This window comes from Arachis stenosperma, chromosome 4 (assembly GCF_014773155.1).
Source record: "Arachis stenosperma cultivar V10309 chromosome 4, arast.V10309.gnm1.PFL2, whole genome shotgun sequence".
In the NCBI taxonomy this organism is placed as follows: domain Eukaryota; kingdom Viridiplantae; phylum Streptophyta; class Magnoliopsida; order Fabales; family Fabaceae; genus Arachis; species Arachis stenosperma.
The window spans coordinates 67915748-67923597 of record NC_080380.1 but is presented as its reverse complement, the minus strand read 5'-3'; the positions used below and the strand labels follow the sequence as shown (position 1 = coordinate 67923597).

General features: G+C 40.8%; 1 non-coding gene across 1 annotated transcript; it reads right to left on the bottom strand.

Moving 5' to 3' along the window:
- Positions 1-578: 578 nt before the first annotated feature.
- On the bottom strand, positions 579-686 carry LOC130978280 (small nucleolar RNA R71). Its single transcript, XR_009085933.1, has one exon. It is a non-coding gene; the product is annotated as a small nucleolar RNA R71 (small nucleolar RNA).
- Positions 687-7850: the final 7164 nt, after the last annotated feature.

The window sequence follows — 7850 nt, the reverse complement described above, 5'->3', positions numbered from 1 at the left end:
AGAATTCCATATTTTCTTGTTCTCTTCTCTTTCATATGAGCAGGAGCAAAGAAAAAAGCATTCTTGTTGAGGCTGACCCTGAACCTGAAAGGACCTTGAAGCGAAAGCTAAGAGAAGCTAAGGCACAACTCTCTGTAGAGGACCTAACAGAAATCTTCAAAGAAGAAGAACCCATGGCAGCCGAAAACAACAACAATGCCAACAATGCAAGGAAGGTGCTGGGTGACTTTACTGCACCTACTCCCGACTTCTATGGGAGAAGCATCTCTATCCCTGCCATTGGAGCAAACAACTTTGAGCTTAAGCCTCAATTAGTTTCTCTAATGCAACAGAATTGCAAGTTCCATGGACTTCCATTGGAAGATCCTTATCAGTTTTTAGCTGAATTCTTGCAAATCTGTGACACTGTCAAGACTAATGGGGTTGACCCTGAGGTCTACAGACTTATGCTATTCCCTTTTGCTGTAAGAGACAGAGCTAGGATATGGTTGGACTCACAACCTAAAGAAAGCCTAAACTCTTGGGAAAAGCTAGTCAATGCCTTCTTGGCAAAGTTCTTTCCACCTCAAAAATTGAGTAAGCTTGGAGTGGAAGTCCAAACCTTCAGACAGAAGGAAGGTGAAACCCTCTATGAAGCGTGGGAAAGATACAAATAATTGATCAGAAAGTGCCCCTCTGATATGCTTTCTGAATGGAGCATCATAGGTATTTTCTATGATGGTCTGTCTGAACTGTCCAAGATGTCTTTGGATAGCTCTGCTGGAGGATCTCTTCATCTGAAGAAGACGCCTGCAGAAGCTCAAGAACTAATTGAAATGGTTGCAAATAACCAATTTATGTACACTTCTGAAAGGAATCCTGTGAACAATGGGACAAATCAGAAGAAAGGAGTTTTTGAGATTGATACTCTGAATGCCATATTGGCTCAGAACAAAATATTGACTCAGCAAGTCAATTTGATTTCTCAAAGTCTATCTGGAATGCAAAATGCACAAGGCAATGCTAAGGATGCTTCATCTGAAGAAGAAGCTTATGATCCTGAGAACCCTTCAATGGAAGAGGTGAATTACATAGGAGAACCCCATGGAAACACCTATAATTCTTCATGGAGAAATCATCCAAATTTCTCATGGAAGGATCAACAGAGACCTCAACAAGGTTTCAACAACAATAATGGTGGAAAAAACAGGTTTAGCAATAGCAAGCCTTTTCCATCATCTTCTCAGCAACAGACAGAGAATTCTAAGCAGAACCACTCTGACTTAGCAACCATGGTCTCTGATCTAATCAAAACCACTCAAAGTTTTATGACTGAAACAAGGTCCTCCATTAGGAATTTGGAGGCACAAGTGGGACAGCTGAGTAAGAAAGTTACTGAACTCCCTCCTAGTACTCTTCCAAGCAATATAGAAGAGAATCCAAAAGGAGAGTGCAAGGCCATTAACATGACCTACATGGCCGAACTTGGAGAGGAGGAAGAGGCAGTGAACGCCACTGAGGAAAACCTCAATGGACGTCCACTGGCCTCCAATGAGTTCCCTAATGAGGAACTATGGGAATCTGAGGCTCACACTGAGACCATAGAGATTCCATTGGATTTACTTCTGCCATTCATGAGCTCTGATAAGTATTCTTCCTCTGAAGAGGATGAGTATGTCACTGAAGAGCAAGTTGCTAAATATCTTGGAGCAATCATAAAGCTAAATGACAAGTTATTTGGTAATGAGACTTGGGAGGATACACCCCTTTTGCTCACCAAAGAACTGGATGACTTGTCTAGGCAGAAATTACCTCAAAAGAGATAAGATCCTGGGAAGTTTTCAATACCTTGCACCATAGGCACCATGACCTTCAAGAAGGCTCTGTGTGACTTAGGGTCAAGCATAAACCTCATGCCTCTCTCTGTAATGGAGAAGCTAGGGATCTTTGAGGTACAAGCTGCAAGAATCTCACTAGAGATGGCAGACAATTCAAAGAAACAAGCTTATGGACTTGTAGAGGATGTTCTGGTAAAGGTTGAAGACCATTACATCCCTGCTGATTTCATAGTCCTAGAGACTGGGAAGTGCATGGATGAATCCATCATCCTTGGGAGACCCTTCCTAGCCACAGCAAAGGCTGTGATTGATGTGGACAGAGGAGAATTGATCATTTAAGTGAATGAAGAATCCTTTGTGTTTAAGGCTCAAGGATATCCTTCTGTTACCATGGAGAGGAAGCATGAAGAGCTTCTCTCAAAATAGAGTCAAACAGAGCCCCCACAGTCAAACTCTAAGTTTGGTGTTGGGAGGCCACAATCAAATTCTAAGTTTGGTGTTGAACCCCCACATTTAAACTCTAAGTTTGGTGTTGGAAGGTTCCAACATTGCTCTGAGTATCTGTGAGGCTCCATGAGAGCCCTCTGTCAAGCTACTGACATTAAAGAAGCGCTTGTTGGAAGGCAACCCAATGTTATATTTTATCTATTTTTCTTTGTTATTTTATGTTTTCTGTAGGTTGATGATCATGAGAAGTCACAAAATCAATTGAAAAAAAGCAAAAACAGAATGAAAAATAGAAAGAAAAATAGCACACCCTGGAGGAGAACTTGCTGGCGTTTAAATGCCAGTGAAGCTAGCAAATGGGCGTTTAACGGCCAGTCTGGCACCATTCTGGGCGTTTAACACCAGAAAGGGGCACCAGACTGGCGTTAAACGCCAGGAAAGGGCAAGAAGTTGGCGTTAAACGCCAGAAATGGGCACCAGCCCGGCGTTTAACGCCAGAATTGGCACATAGAGCAATTTTGCTCGCCACTTGGTGCAGGGATGACTTTTCCTTCACACCTCAGGATCTGTGGACCCCACAAGATCCCCACCTACCCCACCACCCTCTCTCTTCTTTACCCATTCACCAATCACCTCAACCACTCTTCCCCAAAAACCCCTCACCTATCAAATTCCATCTTTCTCTTCACCACTCACATCCATCCTTCATAAAACCCCACCTACCTCACCATTCAAATTCAAACCACTTTCCCACCCAAACCCACCCTCCCAAAGCCGAACCCTACCCCTCTCTTCACCCCTATATGAACCCATCTTCACTCCTTCATTCTCACACACCCTAAACAATACTTCTTCCCCCTTTTGGCCGAACCACAAAGCGACCTCCATCTCCTCCATTTCTTCTTCTTCTACTCTCTTCTTTCTTCTTTTGCTCGAGGACAAGCAAACCTTTTAAGTTTGGTGTGGTAAAAGCATTGCTTTTTGTTTTTTCATAACCATTTATGGCATCCAAGGCCGGAGAAACCTCTAGAAAGAGGAAAGGGAAAGCAAAATCTTTCACCTCCGAGTCATGGGAGATGGAGAGATTCATCTCAAGGGTGCATCAAGACCACTTCTATGAAGTTGTGGCCTTGAAGAAGGTGATCCCCGAGGTCCCTTTCAAACTCAAAAAGAGTGAATATCCGGAGATCCGACATGAGATTCGAAGAAGAGGTTGGGAAGTTCTTACCAACCCCATACAACAAGTCGAAATCTTAATGGTTCAAGAGTTCTATGCCAATGCATGGATCACCAAGAACCATGATCAAAGTGTGAACCCGGACCCAAAGAATTGGCTTACAATGGTTCGGGGGAAATACTTAGATTTTAGTCCGGAAAATGTAAGGTTGGCATTCAACTTGCCCATGATGCAAGGAGATGAACACCCTTACACTAGAAGGGTCAACTTTGATCAAAGGTTGGACCAAGTCCTCATAGACATCTGTGAAGAGGACGCCCAATGGAAGAGAGATTCAAGAGGGAAGCCAGTTCAATTGAGAAGGCATGACCTCAAGCCCGTAGCTAGGGGATGGTTGGAGTTTATCCAACACTCAATCATTCCCACTAGCAACCGGTCTGAAGTTACTCTAGATCGGGCCATCATGATTCATAGCATCATGATTGGAGAAGAAGTAGAAGTTCATGAGGTTATAGCCCAAGAACTTTATAAGGTGGCGGATAAGTCCTCTACCTTGGCAAGGTTAGCCTTTCCTCATCTCATTTGTCACCTCTGTTATTCAGTTGGAGTTGACATAGAGTGAGACATCCCCATTGATGAGGACAAGCCCATCACTAAGAAAAGGATGGAGCAAACAAGAGATCCCACTCATCATGAAATCCCTGAGATGCCTCAAGGGATGCACTTTCCTCCACAAAACTATTGGGAGCAAATCAACACCTCCCTAGGAGAATTGAGTTCCAACATGGGACAACTAAGGGTGGAGCACCAAGAACATTCCATCCTCCTCCATGAAATTAGAGAAGATCAAAGAATCATGAGAGAGGAGCAACAAAGACAAGGAAGAGACATTGAGGAGCTCAAGCACTCCATAAGATCTTTAAAAGGAAGAACAAGCCGCCATCACTAAGGTGGACCCGTTCTTTAATTTCCTTGTTCTTCATTTTCCTGTTTTTCGAAATTTTATGCTTATGTTTATCCATGTTTGTGTCTTATGATCATTAGTGTCTTAGTGTCTATGCCTTAAAGTTATGAATGTCCTATGAATCCATCACCTTTCTTGAATAAAAAAAAAATGTTCTTAATTGAAAAAGAGAAGAATTGCATGAATTTTAAATTTTATAACAGATTAATTATTTTGATGTGGTGGCAACACTTTTGTTTTCTGAATGTATGCTTAAACAGTGCATATGTCTTTTGAATTTGTTGTTCATGAATGGTTGGCTCTTGAAAGAATGATGAAAAAGGAGACATGTTACTGAGGATCTGAAAAATCATAAAAATGATTCTTGAAGCAAGAAAAAGCAGTGAATACAAAAAAAAAAGAGAAGAAGCGAAAAAAAAAGAGAAAAAGAACAAAAAAAAGGGAGAAAGAGAAAAGGAAAGAAAAAGAAAGAAATAAAGTTGTGATCCAAGGCAAAAAGAGTGTGCTTAAAAACCCTGGACACCTCTAATTGGGGACTCTAGCAAAGCTGAGTCACAATCTGAAAAGGTTCACCCAATTATGTGTCTGTGGCATGTATGTATCCGGTGGTAATATTGGAAGACAAAGTGCTTTGGGCCACGGCCAAGACTCATAAAGTAGCTGTGTTCAAGAATCATCATACTTAACTAGGAGAATCAATAACACTATCTGGATTCTGAGTTCCTATAGAAGCCAATCATTCTGAATTTCAAAGGATAGAGTGAGATGCCAAAACTGTTTAGAGGCAAAAAGCTAAATGCCCTGCTCATCTAATTAATACTGATCTTCACAGATGTTTTTGGAATTCATTGCATATTCTCTTCTTTTTATCTTATTTGATTTTCAGTTGCTTGAGGACAAGCAACAATTTAAGTTTGGTGTTGTGATGAGCGGATAATTTATACGCTTTTTGGCATTATTTTTAGTATGTTTTTAGTATGTTTTAGTTAGTTTTTAGTATATTTTTATTAGTTTTTAGTTAAAATTCACTTTTCTGGACTTTACTATGAGTTTGTGTGTTTTTCTATGATTTCAGGTATTTTTTGGCTGAAATTGAGGGTCCTGAGCAAAAATCTGATTCAGAGGCTGAAAAGGACTGCAGATGCTGTTGGATTCTGACCTCCCTGCATTCGAAGTGGATTTTCTGGAGCTACAGAAGCCCAATTGGCGCGCTCTCAACAACGTTGAAAAGTAGACATCCTGGGCTTTCCAGCAATGTATAATAGTCCATACTTTGCCCGAGATTTGATGGCCCAAACCGGCGTTCCAAATCAGCTCAAGAATTCCCGGCGTTAAACGCCGGAACTGGCACAAGAATGGGAGTTAAACGCCCAAACTAGCACAAAAGCTGGCGTTTAACTCCAAGAAGAGTCTCTACACGAAAATGCTTCAATGCTCAGCCCAAGCACACACCAAGTGGGCCCGGAAGTGGATTTTTATGTCATTTACTCATCTTTGTAAACCTTAAGCTACTAGTTCTCTATAAGTAGGACCTTTTGCTATTGTATTTTCATCTTTTGATCACTTCAGATCTCTAGATCATCTGGGTAGCTATCTTTAGTCTTATGCTATCTTAGATCATGGGGCTGGCCATTCGGCCATGCCTAGACCTTGTTCTTATGTATTTTCAACGGTGGAGTTTCTACACACCATAAATTAAGGTGTGGAGCTCTGCTGTACCTCGACTATTAATGCAATTACTATTGTTCTTCTATTCAATTCAGCTTGTTCTTATTCCAAGATATTCATTCGCACTCAAGAACTTGATGAATGTGATGATTATGTGACGCTCATCATCATTCTCACTTATGAACGCGTGCCTGACAACCACTCCTGTTCTACAAGCAAACAAGGCTTGAATGTTTATCTCTTGGATTCTTTAATCGGAATCTTTGTGGTATAAGCTAGAATTGATGGCGGTATTCAAGAGAATCCGGAAGGTCTAAACCTTGTCTGTGGTATTCTGAGTAGGATGCAATGATTGAATGACTGTGACGAGCTTCAAACTCCTGAAGGCTGGGCGTTAGTGACAGACGTAAAAGAATCAATGGATTCTACTCCAACCTGATTGAGGACCGATAGATGAATAGCCGTGCCGTGACAGGGTGCGTTGAACATTTTCACTGAGAGGACGGGAATGTAGCCACTGACAACGGTGATGCCCAACATACAGCTTGCCATGGAAAGGAGTAAGAAGGATTGGATGAAGACAGTAGGAAAGCAGAGAGACGGAAGGGACAAAGCATCTCCATTCGCTTATCTGAAGTTCTCACTAATGAATTACATAAGTATCTCTATCTTTATCTTTATGTTTTATTCATATATCATCCATGACCATTTGAATCTGCCTGACTAAGATTTACAAGGTGACCATAGCTTGCTTCATACCAACAATCTCCGTGGGATCGACCCTTACTCGCGTAAGGTTTATTACTTGGACGATCCAGTGCACTTGCTGGTTAGTTGTGCGAAGTTGTGTTTATGCCATGGTATTGAGCACCAAGTTTTTGGATTCATTACCGGGGATCATTTGAGTTGTGAAAAGTAGTGATCACAATTTCGTGCACCATCCTATTAAAGGATTCTAGATCATCTTGTAGTTGAGGCAACTTGAAAACCTCTCTTATTTTGTCAAGATGGAAATAAATAATCTTCCTTCTGACCATGGTTCGAAAGGTATAGAAAGTGGTTCCAGTCATTCTCTGCCTCTCTGTTTGCCACATATTTGAGTAGAATTCCTGAACCATGTGTTCTACCCACCTTCCTCAAGCAAAAGAAAGGAAAGGAGATGAGAAGGAGGAGAGCTGAATTCAAATTGTGGAGGAGAGGGGGTGGCCGAATGTGAATTTAAAAGGAAGGGGTGGGTTCGAAAATTTTTGAAAAAGATATGATTTGTAAAAGATAAGTATGAAATGCAAAAGATGTCATTTTAAAATTGAAAAGATATGAGAGAATTTTGAAAAAGATAAAACTAAATTGGAAAAGATAGTATGATGAGTTGAAAAAGATTTAAAAAGATATTAAAAAGATAGATGGGTTTTGCAAAAGATTTGAAAAGAAATAAAAAAGATATGAGTTTTGAAAAAAAAGATTTGAAAAGAAGAAAAAGATTTTTAGGATTAAGAGTTATTTTTGAAATTGAAATTGAAAGATGAGGATTTGTAATATGTTTATGCAAGAAATTATGGACGAAAATATAAAAAATAAAAAAATTGAGTTGGAAAACAAAACTACATCCCCTCCATGTTCCTGGCGTTAAACGCCCAACTGTTGCCTGTTTTGGGCGTTTAACGCCCAACTGTAGCTTGTTTTGGGCGTTTAATGCTCAGTTGTTGCTTGTTTGGGGCGTTTAACGCCCAGCTAGGTACCCTGGCTGGCGTTAAATGCCAGAAAGCCTTTGTCACTG